This window comes from Mastomys coucha, unplaced genomic scaffold (assembly GCF_008632895.1).
Source record: "Mastomys coucha isolate ucsf_1 unplaced genomic scaffold, UCSF_Mcou_1 pScaffold15, whole genome shotgun sequence".
In the NCBI taxonomy this organism is placed as follows: Eukaryota; Metazoa; Chordata; class Mammalia; order Rodentia; family Muridae; genus Mastomys; species Mastomys coucha.
In genome coordinates this window covers 34,016,301-34,032,475 of record NW_022196897.1, presented here as the reverse complement: position 1 = coordinate 34,032,475, position 16,175 = coordinate 34,016,301, and the positions used below count along the sequence as shown (strand labels likewise).

General features: G+C 40.4%; 2 pseudogenes across 1 annotated transcript; one reads left to right on the top strand and one right to left on the bottom strand.

Moving 5' to 3' along the window:
* Positions 1-4,755: 4,755 nt before the first annotated feature.
* LOC116091634 lies at positions 4,756-15,248 on the bottom strand (annotated as a pseudogene). The gene is made up of 2 exons (XR_004119076.1): positions 15,147-15,248; positions 4,756-5,888 (listed from the first exon to the last, which is right to left on the bottom strand). The product of XR_004119076.1 is annotated as a katanin p80 WD40 repeat-containing subunit B1 pseudogene (transcript).
* Positions 12,976-13,076, top strand: LOC116092792 (annotated as a pseudogene).
* Positions 15,249-16,175: the final 927 nt, after the last annotated feature.

Here is a 16,175-nt window from a genome sequence, read left to right as displayed (position 1 = left end):
ACATGTGTTCCTTTTGTCAGAAATATGGATAAATAGCTCTTTTGGTTGAGGAAAACTGGCTTCACAAATTCCTGAGGATTGGTGGCTTTTGGCAAGCCTTCAGAATTGGTGGGAGTAGAGGAGCATGGGTTTTCCTTTGGAAATGAGACAGCAAATATCTTGGATCTTGGCCATCCTTTTACTATATATATATACTACATATACTAATATATATATATATATGTATATATATACATATATATATATATATATATTACATATACACATATATATATTGCACACACATATACATACATATATATTATATATATTATATGTATTATATAGTATTCAAACTCTACTTTTAATAGGACCATCTGAAGTGTTAAAGATTAAAATTTAGTGTAGATTAGAAAAGGGTCTCCACCATTGAGATACTATGTGTGATTGCCACCCTATTTTAGTATTTATGAAGATTTTGAAATCTGAACAAATTTCATTCACCAGAATGGATACAAATTTGTTTTAATGTGAAAGAGTAGATTGCTAAATCCATGTATAACTGAGCCAAACACTTGCCAAGTAGAGCTGCATGATTGACTGATATATCAGAATAAATTCTCAGTTGAAAAGACAGATATCAATGTGTAGCAAAGACTGACTCAATTTGTCCAGAAAACCTAGGAGAAGGCATGATTTATCATCCTGGCTACTAAATTTATGATTTAAAACTATCAGATTGCAAGAAATATGGATAGTGTACATGAATTTAGTGAATTTATAGTCCTAGACCAGCTAATCAAAGTTTCAAGAATACATGATAAATATGATCAAATAGCATTCAATGTTTTATTTTTTCCTTTGTCATCATGAGGATCTTATCTGTAGTCCCCATTATGAAATTAAACCTTCTGAAACATTAAATGGCTCAGTGAACTCCAAAGCAATGTGGTAACAAAATGTAATTCAAATATCTATTCTTTCTTTTGTTTAGTCAATATTCATGTATCACAAAAGATCTAAGATTTTAGAGCTAATTGTTTTTGATAGGAATAATATTTAAATTTATGAAAGTTACAAAATTTACATGTTAGTATATATTTCTTTCAATTTCAGTTTTACACACTATTTGAGTATATATCTCCTTTAGACACATATACCTCTCTGGCACAATCTTTATGTTTCTTTGGTTTCATCTCACACTATGTCTACCTATACTAAATGTGGAACACACATTACTAGATTTTATCTAATAATATAAACTGAATCAGGTAATTAAATTTACCAGGGTACAGAGAGTCTTTTTAAAGAACAATCTTTATCTCTTTAACTTCAGGATTTTCCCTTAATAAGTTTAATCCTTCAGAACTTAAATTTTCATGCTAATTTTTAATCCATAATAATTTTTGTCTCATGGAAAAATTAGGTACCAAAATTATTCCTTCATGTTACCTTCAATGATTCACTTGTTGATTAATGACCACTGCTTTTTAAAAATAATCTAGTTTGTTCCTTTCTTAACTCTTTATCCTTTCAGTATTTGCTTTTCAATTAAAAAATAGATTACATTCCCCAAGCAACTTTACTAGTAAGCTCTTCTCCACACAAGCATTAAAAAAGTCACTACTTTTCAACCAGGGGCATTTTTGTTTTTTCGTTGTTACATATAGCAACAAGGGAATTTTTCCTCCATGTATTCAGTAGAGATTAGTCTTTATTTCCTCCCCTTCCCCTCACATTGCCAGAATATTGGCAGCTTCTACTATATTGTATATGAATCAGTTTCTATCTATACCTAATCAATATTCCTATCTCAAAATTGAATGGTTCAAGTGATTCCTTTCAGATGTGATATATCATTCAAACCTTATTTCAAATATCCACACTCATTTTGATAGCTTGCAAGAGTGTGTCTTCTTAATGCCCCTCAGCTTTGTTTGCCCTCTTTGTGGCAAAGTCTTCTCTGAGACAGAAAGGATGGAAGGAAGAACAATTAAAAGGCTACAAAAGGCCTTCTTGTCCCAATTGGAAGTGCATTTTTAGTTTCAGAGTTCCTCAGGAGATTCATGTTCTCTAATACTGCTGTCGTGGCAATATAGTACAATGCCCATTATCTAATTGTGCCACCTTCTTTTTACATGTTTTTTTTTTCTTACACCATTTTAAATAAAATTCCTGATTACCTTTCAAGAAGAATGTTTCCATGAAAACTGAGGAAGATTGTAATATTCTAGTGAAAAATTTGAGTGCAAGAGCATTGATTTCTTGGGACTGAGACCCTCTTCACTAAAGGCACAGAGGATACTGTTACTGATATATCTGAGCTTGTACTGTAAAAAACTTCCATTATCATTATCAGACTAAATACAGCAGAAAAGAAAGCAGTAACTAGTGGCATAACTCAGATGTCTGAGGAAAGCAGATGAATATTTGATGGAATTTGAAAGTAGAAAAATGTTTCAACGAAGAACATTCAATAAATACTATAGTCCATAGATAAGTATTGATGTAAAACACATTGCAAATGTCAAAAAAGAACTGGGACATCAAATAAAGGAAAGAGTATTTCTGACAGCTAGATGGTAGGATGATCCAAACATAAGTTTTAGAAATTGTGAACTGAATGATGCATCTCCAGACAGGTTGTAATTCTCAACAACAATACACTTATTGCTCATACTGTACAGTTTGAAACATGAGACTCAAACTTGCAAGTTTTTGTTTATGGATTTTTGTTCTCAAGAGTTTTGAAACTGCACATCTTTCTTTACATTCTGGAACTAAGGGAATGGCTCAATTTCTCTATTACAAGCCAACTCTTATTTCTCACTAAGGCAATATGAAGAGCTATGCTTTGCCTACATTCTTTTCACCTTCTCACAAGGGAATTTATTCCTGCTCAACAGAGTAACAAAAAATACTCTGAATTTAGCTGGGCAGTGGTGGCACACACCTTTAATCCCAGCACTTGGGAGGCAGACGTAGGCGGATTTCTGAGTTCGAGGCCAGCCTGGTCTCCAGAGTGAGTTCCAGGACAGCCAGGGCTACACAGAGAAAAAAAACCCTCTGAATTTATGCAAGGAACTTCTAAAAGTTACATATTTTTGCTACCATGTGCTAAAAAGAGACTAGATAATATGTGGGACTGAATAGTGAGGATGCTGGATTATGAGGGATGGATTACAAAGTCAGATACAGGAGAGCTAATCCAGATATAACATTCATGCAAAATACAGAATTTAACTTCCTAGGCAGACCTCATAGAGATGATGCTAATGTGTGCCTATCGTGTATTTCTTAGTAGATTTGATAAAACAACCCTCTGCACAGAATGAAGTGCAATGCTGATGATAGCATACAGTGGGAACCAAATGAAAAAGGCTCAGAGCAATGTGACTACTAATCATGTAAAACATTTTCTCATCAAGTGATAATGCCTGAATAAGTCATACCTAAGGTGAATAACAGCCCTTCCATCCCAGAACATTCTCAGTAGGAATGCTTTCTTTTTAATTATGTAAACCTTTGAGATAGTATCAGTTTTACTTGCTGAACAGTTAGGACAGATTAATGAAATGTGTAAACAAAAGTTTGGAAGTAGAGATGAGCATTTGGAAAAAAAAAGGACACTTTTCAGAGTTCAAGCAAGTGTGAACATGAGCCTCTTCTAGCCCCCCCCCCTTTCTCAGAGTGTCTTGTCATAGCTGAAAGGGCAGAATTCAGCATGGATTGTTGTGAAAAAGGAATAGAATGCAGAGAACCAGAACATCCAAGAACTGAATGGTCTCTGCAGGGCTGCAATAGTGAGAAAGCTATCCATTCACTTTTTCTCCAGCTTACGTCCCACGACATCTCCCAGATAAGTAGACATCTAATACTAATTATTCAGGGACCTGGAGTTATAGACAAAATCTTCATCAACCACTACTTGTTTGACTATGACAATAAGAAGGCAAGGTATATAATTCATTTAGGTAGATATGTGCTTAGAAAGAGAAATACAGCAACATTTCAGATAGTAAGTTGACATTGAATGCTAAAGTAGCTAAAGAATCATCTTGGGCTTCATGATACAGCAGGGATTGAGTAATACACACAACGCACAGTAATGCACAGATGTAATGGCCTCAGGTGACCGCCGAGCCATATAGTACTTACATTTTCTTTGAATGTAAAAGTGCAAAGATTATACTCAATAGTTTAGAAAAGCCCATTCATGCTCATTTCACTTCAGAAATAAGAGTTCTCTTAGTGTGTACGGTACAGTGGAAGCTTGAAAAACATACACCACCTCAATAAATATGGTAAAAAACAATTTTGAAATTTAGATATAACATATAAGGTGACATAAACTTGAGCTTTCCAAGTTAAAGAGGATAAATTATAAACTTCCTAACATCTCCATTTAGAAATATTTTTCTTAGACCAAACTAGTGAAAATTAATGTAAAAACTACTTTTGAACATGACTACATATAGTTTTGGTTTTTTTCAGAAACAGTTATAAATTTAATAAATCTGCCTGATAATTTACAGCAGCAGCTCCAAGGCTGGAGTTGCCCTGAGAAGCAGGGGCTATGCGAGACTACAGCTGCTGCTAGAGAGGAATTTGAGTCCACAACTAAGGAGGTGGTCAGTAGGCTGGCAACCATTCCTCCAGGATGGCCGGCAGGGCAAGAGTGGAGGCCAGACTAAGGCTCGTGGGCCATGGGCATAGAGCAAACTAGAGTGTGAGACCAAACCAGTGAGGGCTGCCGGTGCTCCCACCATGAGCTCCTCAGTCCAAACTGGCCATAAGTAGGTGCAGCTCACGGAAGGCACACTACTGGGGCGGCCACTCAAAGCTGGCTTGCTCTTGACGAGGCAACTGATGCTCTTGAGTTGTTTGAAGCAGAGTCGACACTTGTGCAACCTCTCCTCTCGGTTGATGTCCACACTCACAGAGGGCGGGACTGCCAAAATGTCGGTGATGAGGGGTATGAACTGCTGCAGGATCAGCTTCAGGGAGGTGCACCCGGTCTGGACATAACTCTCATACTTGCTCCACAGAAGTTTCTCAATCTGGGGCAGCACTGTGGTGCACAGGTCCAGCTTCCCCGGGGAAGCTTTCTGGTTGACAATATTCAGGAGGTCCACCACCACAGATAGGTCATTGATGTCCACTGCAGAGTTCACTGATGTCTTGATATCTCCTGTGGTCCACACAGCTCGGACCATGTCCAGGTTCTTGTGGCGGCTGGTGAGTACCACATACATGGTGTCATGGCCTTTGTGTATCTGTGACATGGCATCCTTGTCCACCAGCTCCGCCTTCTGGGGGACCTTCACGGTGGGCAAGAAGTCTGAGGCCTTTAAGCCGATAGGCTCATTCCGTGTGGCAGGGATGATGGCAGGCTCATCCTTGGGTGCAGGAGCGTCAGTCATAACTGACAGTTGTGTTGTGACCTCGAGATTTGGCACCGGCAACTGCACATCCATGGCTGGGCTGGGCTTTGAGGCCTCCTTTGCTGTGGGATGTGTCATCTTCTGGGTGCACTGGGAAGGGCTCACTTCTCCGGGGTGGCGTTCCACTGATGCTGTTCTTGGGCTGGAAGATCTCATTGTAGTCCTTCGCGTTCTGGATCTCAGCCCAGCCCGGGACTCAAGCTTGTCCATGTCATCTTCACTGCTTGGGCTGTGCCGCTTGCTCTCTGAATTGTGCTTTACCCTCTGAGGCTTGCTGCAGGTCGTGCAGGGCCACTCGTAGATGCAGTGGAGGGAGACACCAGGGTTAGGGGTCTGTTGTGTCAGAGGCTGGCTAGCCACAGGGTCCTCGGTTCCTGTCCTGGTGACTTTCGTCAGGTCCACCACATAAGAGGAGACATTACTCTGGGAGAAGGCCACACCTATCAGCTGGTCATTGCAGATTATCTACAATTGAAGCTGTTGTGTTGCATATGATGTAGTTACTGGAGCCAAGTGTCAGAGTTGGTGTGTGCCTATTGGTCTGGTACATGCATTTGTTTTCATAACCATGAGAAAGAGTAACAAATGATACATTTCTTTTTAAAATGACCACAGTGTACTTTTGTACTGAACTAATGTTGTTACACAGTTAGTTTTTCTGAAGTTGGATCGTTAACCATTATATTCAACTTTATTGAAGAGACAACTAGCTTAAGACACCAATAAAACCATTTCTGGGTGTGTCTGAAGTTCATCTCCAGAGAGAAATAAAAAAAGATAAGAAAACTTTCTCTGTGAGAGACTTTGAAACTCCCAGGTCAAAATAGATACCACTATAAAACTTCAAGGTTCAGGAATCTATATGGAAGAGGAAAGAGAAAGAGCTCAGTGTGGTAGATAATTCCAAGTAAACAGTATCTTCCAGAAACAATAGGGCTAATGAGCTCACAAGATTATGAGCACACATACAATTTCAAGTCAGAGAAAATTCCAACACTGAGAAGGAAAGTGGGCCGAAACCTTCACCCGTAACCAAGAAGCTGTTTACAAGTTGTAACTGATGGAAAAGAAAAATATTGCTTTCCAATAGAATAATACTGCATAGGTCAGCCACACTACAGGACAGGACAGACCCCAGGCCAGCAATTGTTGGACAACATAAAATGGGCTCCATGTTTGTGTTAGTATGTGTGTCTGAGTCTGTGTGTCTTCTTTTTTTTTGTCTGTTTTTCCATTTTTTATGTTGATGTTTTTTCTATTGCTTTTGCTTTATTGTTTGTTTTATTATTATTATTGTTGTTGTTGTCAAAAGAAATAACATGAAATGAGGTGTATAAAGAGGTAGGAAGTATTTAGAAGGATTTTGGTGAAGGAAAAGAATATAATCAAAATATATTGTATAGAAAATTTTAGCCATTAACAACAAAAGAAAAACAGTAAGAATCACTCCAAATATAAGTGTGACCATCCTTCAAGAAAGGCCTGAGGTGGAATAAAAAGCAAGATGAGATAGGCAGGAAACAGAACTCTGCTTTTAGAAACATGAAGTTGGCCACTCTACACACTCATATCCCCCTGCCTTGGTGAACTGAAATCTCAGAAACTGTGAGATAAAATCCTATTATAAAGCTACTTTATGCACACAGACAACCCAGAATTGAAACAAGTCTTTACCACCTATAATATATAAGTGTATTTTTATAAGTATGCATATAAGTATAGTGTGATATATTGAAATAACAACATGAAAGGGTAGCATTTGGTGAAAAGGAAGGACAGAAGGTAGATTAAAAGATGCATTAGTTCTCAAAGCTAATTAATCCCCCTCATGTGTGCATGTGTGTGTATATGTGTATGCATGAGAGAGAGAGACAGAGAGAGAGAGAGAAAGAGAGAGAGAGAGAACATAGATAAATAATTGATAGTGAATATATAAAATCCACACCAAAGCTCCATGGCTTTAGAATGACTCTTCTAAAATTAGAAGTCCATTGTGATATATCTGATTTGTGGCTGGACAAGTGTTTGAGTGGCTATACTAATCTAGATGTGTGATATTTTAGACTGGATAGCCAATACACATTTTGCAGGATTTGGTACTGAACAAGCACTCTAGAGTATACGTATATAGGTGTTAAAGGCAAAAATTTTATGATTGTATTTGCATGGATTATATCAGAATGTCTTCAAAATAAACGATTAATCCCCAACATCTATTGGAAAAATAACTTTAAAAAATAAAGATGAAAGATCTAGTAATCTATGACTATAATGACAGGTTATTAGAGGTCAGTTTTGTGTTATGTCCATGTAACAGAAAAGCAGAAGTAGATTCTTTTTAATACACTGTGACCTGTCTAGACATAGGTTTTTGCCCTGACAATTTTGCTAGGTACAAATTTCCTCTTCGGAAAGGACTTTAAATCCAATCAGAACATGGTTGGTTATTCTCATGATGTCCAGTCCACTGTTGGAACGCTGGGCATATCTTGGTAGGCTGGTTGTTATTATAGCTCCCAGGGTTCATGGCTGAGTAAGACTGATGATTACTAGTCTCCTCTGGCAGCATACATAGAATCTTCAATGACAAATTGCAAGTAGGGATAAAGCTTCCAGGCAATTTCTTTTTGTTCTGTGATTCATGTATAAAGTGTCTTCAGCAGTAGGTTTTATATCAAATACTGGTAAGTAACCATGAGCATTACCAGTAGCTTATAATGTTGGGACGCTATAGGACCTCATGCCCAACAACTCCAAAATATGCAATTCATTCCTTGCACTAGACTTTTTGTTTATTGGTTTACAATGTATAAACAGAACATTATTATCACATTGCAGGCTAACTACATTTTAACAGTGTGCATATATTTTAGAAATTTTCCCCAGTAGTAGATTTCCTTATGACTTTTTCAAAATATCCTTATTGATAATCGCACCTACACATGTTCCCTTCATGACTCAGCAGTCTCATCTCATACCACAATTTCATTATTGTGTTCATGCTTCATTATTAATTTTTAACCTTCTATATCACTACATCCTACATCTCTTCACTTGAATGTCCCTGACATGGTCTCTAAATAATCTCTGAACCTAGAGACTAAGGAATGTTCAACCTTATAGGAGATGCCTGCATCATAAGTCCCTCCTCTCAAGACTCAGAAATTGTCATATTAGAGAAGCCAGGAAGATTGTAAGAACTAGAAGCAGTGGGTGATGACAGACAGTGTTTTCTGGATGCAGTATGGCATCTAAACACATGAATTCATATTTGTAATGACAACATGCACAAAAATTGTGCAAGCTCAAGTTAGCCATAATTTCAGGAGAGAGGGAGGAAAGCCTGTACAGAATTCTCCCCATATCTGGGGAACAAATGATTATTCAAGGATGCTAGGATAGGGGAGGTGAGGTTTTCTTAGTATTGTGGTCCCTGGTATAATGGCAGTGACAAATTGTGAGGCCACATCTCCAAGAGTGTAAAGACAGCATAAACTGGAGTTTAGGTGTTGAAAAAGCTAGAGAAGTGAGTGGATCTGACAGGAACTAGATGACAGGTGAATATGACCAAAATGCACTGTACAACATTCTCAAAAAACTGATTTAATTAATGGATGACAGCCTTTTACCTTCTACCACTAAGAAGTAATTATGGACTTTAGTATATTTTTTGTCTATTTAGCAGAAGCACTGGTCACAATAGGAAATAAATATCTTAGACTTTTCATGGTGATAAGGAGAGCACCAAACTCTGTAGGAGTTCTGGGACAAATATTTCTATTGAAAACTTAACCTGACACTATTACTGATGCCATGTTATACTTGCACACAGGAACCTAGCATAGCTGTCCTCTGAGAAACTCTACTGGCAGCTGACTGAAACAGATGCATTTACTCACAGCCAATCATTGGACTGAGGTCAAGGACCCTTATGGAAGATCTGGGAAAGGATTGAAGAAGCTGAAGGGATGGCAACCCCATAGGAAGAACAACAAAATCAACTAACCTGGACCCCTGGGAGCTCCCATAGACTAAACCACCAACCAAAGAGTATACATGGGCTGGTCTGAGTTCCCAGACACATATGTAGCAGATGACTGCCTTTCCTGGGTGAAGTGGGAGAGGATTTGCCTAATCCTGTAGAAACAGGCACTGAACTAGGGTTGGGTGGGTGAGAGGCTGAGCAGGTGGGGGGTGGAAAGTACCCTCTCAGAGGCAAAGGGGAGGGGGTAAAGTACTCTTGGAGTGGGGACTGGGAAGGGGGCAACATTTGGAATGTAAATAAGTGAAACAATAAAAAATGTTTCTGACTTTAAAAAAAAAAGAAGAAAAGAAAAGGTCCATGCTAATATGAAATCATTTCTGCAGATAATTTGACAGCTCATAAATTCTTGAAAATGCTGTGATTAGCAAGTACCTATGTTGTAGTTTATAGAAAGTCTCAGTAAGGAGCTCCTAATTTTAGTCCCCTGATTTTTTTAAGATGGGTGCCATCTGTAAGAAATAACGCATCACCTTTTTCAAATTAAGATGCAGCCTATAACAAGTCTTGTCAGCCATTGAGTGTCTGGTAAAGAGAAAACATTTGGCTGTGTGGTCAGATCCATACATCATGAGCTATGTTCTGTCAAATAGAAAGTAAAACATCTTGGTGGACTTAACATCAATCCATCATAAAATCCACGTGTCATGGCTAGAATCAAACATAAAGAAATCCAGAGGGCACAGGAAAGCCACAGTAACAAATGCAACAGACCCACATCACACTCCACTATGACATTTGTGCCTTTTACTTACTTCACACCTGTGCTAAACATGATTACACTATTTACCTGGCTGGGAGAAGGGAAAACAAAAGTCCCCAGATCAATTGTATTAGTTTTCTATTTTTTAACATATACCAAAGCAGTTTATTATCATGTTATTTCAGTGGTGGATTGGCTCTGAACCTAAGCTGTGCTACAAAACCTCATGGTAGTGGACTGAATGAGAACTATCTTGCCTGGCTCTGGTTAGTGGCACACTTTGGGGCTCTCATGAAGCCTTTAGGATATGCAGTCTTAATGAAGTAGCATACCATTGAGAGCAGGCTTCAGGGGTTGTAGGTTTGTTCTATTTCTAATTTATCATCTGTTTCATCCCTACAGTTAAATGTGATGTCTTAGTTGGCATGCATGATGCTGACTGCTGTGCCTCTCCTCCATGATGAGCTCATTCTTCCAGAAATGCAAGTCAAGAAAAACTCATCCTTTTGTAAGTGCCTTGGTATTTAATCCTATCAACATTAAAGTAGCTAATATACCATTAAATCAGCTGAACTTTGGATGGTTTACCTAACCCTCAGAAATCTATAGAAAAAAAATGACAAGCTGCAAGAACATATGAAAGATTTTCTCAGTATAGTAGTCCAGATAGGTATCCTTGAGTTCTTAGAGGTTGTAAGACATTTGTCCAGGTCCTTCTAGCTTTAAATTCTCTGTTGTAAAGTTGGGGGCAATTCTGATAGGTCTACCTTTGTATGTTACTTGGCTTTTTTTCCCCTTGAAATGTTTAATATTTTTTTGTTTTGTTTTGTTTTGTGGATTTTTGTGTTTTGATTATTATGTGGCAGTAAATTTTTTTTAAGTTCCAGATTAATTGGTGTTCTGTTAAAGTCATTGTATGTTTGTAGGCATCTTCTTCTTTAGGTTGGAAAATTTTTCTTCTATGATTTTGTTGAAATATTTTCTAGTCCTTGGAGCTGGGACTTTTTACCTTCTTCTATTCCTATTATTCTTAAGTTAGGTATTTTCCTAGTATTCCAGATTTCCTGGATATTTTATGTCAGGAAATTTTTAGATTTAATGTTTTCTTTGGTTGGTGTATCAATTTCTTCCATCTTATCTTTTACACTTAAGATTCTCCTTCTATCTCTTGTATTCTGTTTGTGATGCCTGTGTCTTTTGTTCCTGTTTCTTTCCCTAAGCTTTTCATCTCCAGGATTTCCTCAGATGTGTTTTCTTTATTGTTAGTGTTTCCATTTTCAGGTCTTGAATAGTTTTATTCATTTCTTTCACCTACTTGATTGTATTTATTTGCATTTCTTTAAGGGATTTATTAGTTTCCTTTTTAAAGCCTTCTACGTCTTAGATTGTATTCCCATGTATTTCTTTCAGTGATATATTCACCACCTCTTTAAAAGCATATATAGTCTTTATAAGGTTGGACTTCAGGCCATTTTTATGTGCTTCATTTGTATTAGGATATTCAGTGCTTGCTGTAGTGGGGTAATTTTGCTTTGAAGGTGCCATGTTGCTCTGGCTCTTGTTATTTGTGATCTTACTCTGGCCTTTAGCCATTTGGTTTTTCCTGCGTTTTCCTGGTGTAGTAGGTTTCAGGAAGGCAACCATAATCTGGATGTTCCCAGTGTAAAAGGCCTCCGGTGGGAAACCTTGGACTGGATATTGGTGTTGTAGCAGGCCTGTGAGTTCTTTGTGTGGTGGGCCTGATAGTGGCCAGCAGAGTGGTGACCAGACATTGGAGCTCAAGGGGACAATCTAAAGCTAGCTTAGGACAGCTGCAGCTGAGCATTCCCCAGGGAACAGGCTGGGGAATTGGGGGTAAGGGATCAAACCTGAATGCTCCTTTATTGGATGGCCTTGTAGAGGCCAGCAGAGCAGTGGACAGCAAACTAGAGCTCTAGGGAAATTTAGCTGCTCGCTCAGGGAAGCTAGGCAGGGGAATGGAGTTGGGGAAAGAGAGCAAACTGGTTGTTCCTTGTTGGATGAGCCTAAAGGAGGCTGGCAGAGAAGTGGCCTGTCAATGGAGCAATGGAGCTCCAAGGACAGCCTTCAGTTAGAGGGAGTTAGTGGGGGTCACCCTACCTGATATTCCTACCAACCAGGGATGGAGAGACTGAAATGGCTGCCTCCTGTAGCCAGCAGGTGGAAGAAGGGGGATATTAATCTTCCCACTAAACCTTCAACCCAAAATTTTCCCTGTCTACAAGATACATAGGGATAAAATTGAAGCAAAGACTGAAAGAAGTTTCAACCAATGACTTACCCAACTTGACACCCATCTCATAGAAGAGAAACAACCTCTGACACTATTAATGATACTCTGTGATGCTTCCAGATAGGAACCTAGAGTAACTGTATCCTGAGAGTCTTTATCTGGTAGCAGATGGAAACAGATACAGAGACCCATAGCTAAACATCAGGCAGAGCTCAGGGAGTCTTGTGGAAGTCATGGAATAGAAGTGAGCAGGCTGGAAGGGTCAAAGACACCATCAGAAGATCTACAAAGTCAAGTAACCTGAGCTCATGGGGGTTTGCAGAGACTAAACAACCAACCAAAGAACATGAAGGGCTGGATCTATGTAATGTACATCAGGTGTGCCACCAGAGGAAAAGGCCTGGGACTACTGAGGTGGAGAATGCTCAAACCATGGAAATCGAAGTGTCTGAGATTGAAGTAGAGCTGTTCCCTCCCTGTCTCCATGCCTACTTTGGGGCAATGAACCACAGTCCTCACCTAGCTGATCACTTAATCATTATAAAGAGAGAAATCTCTTGCCCCTGGATGTATTGCAGGTGTGGCTGCTGTGTCACATGTATGTCAATAGGTAGCAGACAGGACAGAGATTGTGTCTACATTTAGTGTTCTCACCAATTGTGGATCTGCCTTCTTCCCCACTGCTGGGATGTGAGACACACTACTCAGAGGCAAAACTCAGAGAGTGCTTGAATGTGTCTCCCTGTACTGCTGTGATGGGAAGCGCTGAGGCACCTCTTGTTGCGGGGTGGGAGAATGCAGTCTAAGATAGGGGTGGCCAAAGTTGGGAGCCCTTGACTCCCAAATATCTAGTCACCACTGGAGTACCACACAGAGGAGTGGGGAATAAAGGATGGGGGTCCACAGGCCTGCAAAGAGGCAGGGAGCAGGGAGCTGCCTACCATCTCAGGTAGATGATTGGGTGACAGGGACTCAGAACCTCTCTACTTTACCAAGTTTCCTGGCAAGGTCCATTATCCCACAACCAATGAACATCCGAATGATTAGTAGCCCAACATTTCCTGAAAAAAGAAAAGATAGCCTGAGACAACCACCAGTCTGGCCATGCAGGCCCCTAAGACTCCCAGGACCAGGAAGTCTAGAAGAACTAGATTCTAGAAAACTAGTCCATAGATGAGAAGAACTGCCCTGGGACTGAGGACCCAGAGTGGGAGTGACAGTGACAGATACTCTCATGGGACCATTCAAACTTGCCAGGTGAGAAGAGAACACCAGATGAACTACTAGCCCAGCATCATGGGAGTTGGACAGGGAGCTAGTCTGAGACAACTACCAATTTGGCTCTACTTGCTGTAGAGGGAATATCCGTATATTGTATGGGTGCATCACCTGTCAACTTAAAAGCATATGGTTTAGGCAGAAGCTTGAAGGTGGGGCATTCAGGAGAAAGGGGATTCTGGGATACAGCCAAGAGTAAGAAGATTCATCAGGGAAGATGGTAGATGCATGGTACCTAAGTGCAGCTAACCAGCCACGTGGCAGAATGTGGATTAAACAGGTTATTTTAAGTGATAATTCTAATCAGAGAAGACTCTAGCTAAATGGCCAAGGTATTTGTAAGTCTTATTTCTGGGAGAATGAGAATAGGATGAAGAACCAGACCCAGCTTCTACAACCCAGGACTGTAGGAGCTGACCATGCCCAAGTATAGTTCTGACTTTCCACCTTACTGCTGGGGCATCAGATGTAGCACTGTGTTCCTTCCTAGCTGCTGGGGAGCTGGCCTCACAGGATGCTAACCCTCTACTTAGGTGAGATGAAATGTAACCTAAAATAGGGGTCACAGCCAGTGTTTCCCTAGGTGAGAAATGAGGGTGGGGGTTTGGGTTGGAGACTGTGGTTCTAAAACTGCTGTGTACTCAGATGCTGCTCAGGCCCTCAAGGAGTTGGAAATGGGCTTGTAGGTCTGTGATATCTGGGGGGCACAGGAAATCTATCTTAGTTCAGAGTGAGTGCCAGGAGTGCGGTGAGGTCTTTTGCAGGAGACTTAGGTGCAGCTGTGTATGACAAAGGTCTTCCTCCTGCAGTAGTCATTGATGAAAGAGACAGTTCTTACTTGTTTAGACTGCTTTGCTCATGGTGTATGAGGGTGCATATGACTTAGTCGGCATGAACCAGAGATGACATACTTTTTGCAGGAAGGGTTACCTAGGAAGGGATGCTCATTGGATAAATACTGGAGGTCCCTAGATACCTCAGTAGCATGGAGGACTCTAGGCTCTATGCTATGACTGGTTGTAATGGTCCTCTTAGTGGGGTGTAGTGGTCACATGCTCCAGGACAAGAATCTGGTTGGAAACTTGTCTGAACTCTGCTGTTCTCAGTTATGAGTTTTATCAGGTGTCTTAGTTAAGGTTTTATTGCTGTGAACAGACACCATGACCAAAGAAACTCTTATAATGAAAAGAATTCAGTTGGGGGCTGCCTTACAGGTTCAGAGGTTCAGTCTATTATTATCAAGGTAGGAGCATGGCAGTGCCCAAGCACACATGAAGCTAGAGTAGCTGAGAGTTCTACATCTTCATCTCAAGGCTGTTCTGTTAGGAAAAGACTGTCTCCAAGGCAACTAGGACAAGGGTATTATATCCTAAACCCATAGTGACACATCTACTCCAACAAGGCCACACCTCCTAATAGTGCCACTTCCAGGGACAAACATATACAAACCATCACATTGAGATTCTGAACTTTGCTACTACCTTGCCAGTTCTTCTGTCTAGTGACACTGTCCACTACCTCACATTCAAGATTACCTCTGCTCAGTCCCATAGTGCATGAGTTGGGCATAGCACGCTTGAGACCAGCTCCAAGATGACCTTAAACACCCAAAGACCCTAAGTTCCTCTAAGAGAAGCAAGTGGTGGAGAAATGAAAGAGAAAAATATAGGGTTTAGGCACAATTAAGAGACGCAGAACTATAGACTCAAGGATAGTGAGGAACAGCACAATGTGAATAGTTGGTGATGCTACCCAGGACCATGGTAGAGTTCTGGCTGTGCTGCCACCAGGGCTCAAGTCTGAGTCCATGGCAAGGTTGCAGCAAGGACTATTACCCCCAAAGTCCAGACAGATGTCTCTAGTCTAGGCTATTGCTGGATTACAAGTTGATGTCTGAGGGCTTTGCAGGACTCATCCCTTACTTGAGCATCTAGAAGAGCTGGCTCTGGGGTCAGGAAAAAAAGGAGACTTGATCCTGCCCCTAGCCAACTGTAGTACTTGGGAGAGTGGCTCTGCACTTTGCAGAAGTTGTGGGTGAGCCGCCTACCAAGTATATGAGCATGGGAGACCTGGCCCTATACTTCCTCTTTTATGTAGTGCTAAGGATAAGGGAAAGATAGCCTTCTTTCCACTTGCCCCTTATCATCTATGTAAAGCAGGACACATAGCCCTGTTTTCATAAAAGCAGGAAAGCTTGTCCTGCACTTTATTGGCTGCAGCACTCATGAGAGCAGACCATGCACCGAGCCTGGGCAGCAAAGAGGAGCTGACCCTGGTAATATGGGAATGGGCCAGCCAGCTCAGAGTTGACCATGGCAGAGTTGGCCCCACCACTTGTCTAGCATGTAGTGACATAGGTGAAAAGGAGATGACACCTGTCTCCACCCCTTGCTACCTACAACAGTCAGTAAAGCCTGCCCTGAGGTTTCTAGTGCAGGCGAGCTGTCCCTGCCCTTCACCTGCTGCAATATTTTGGAG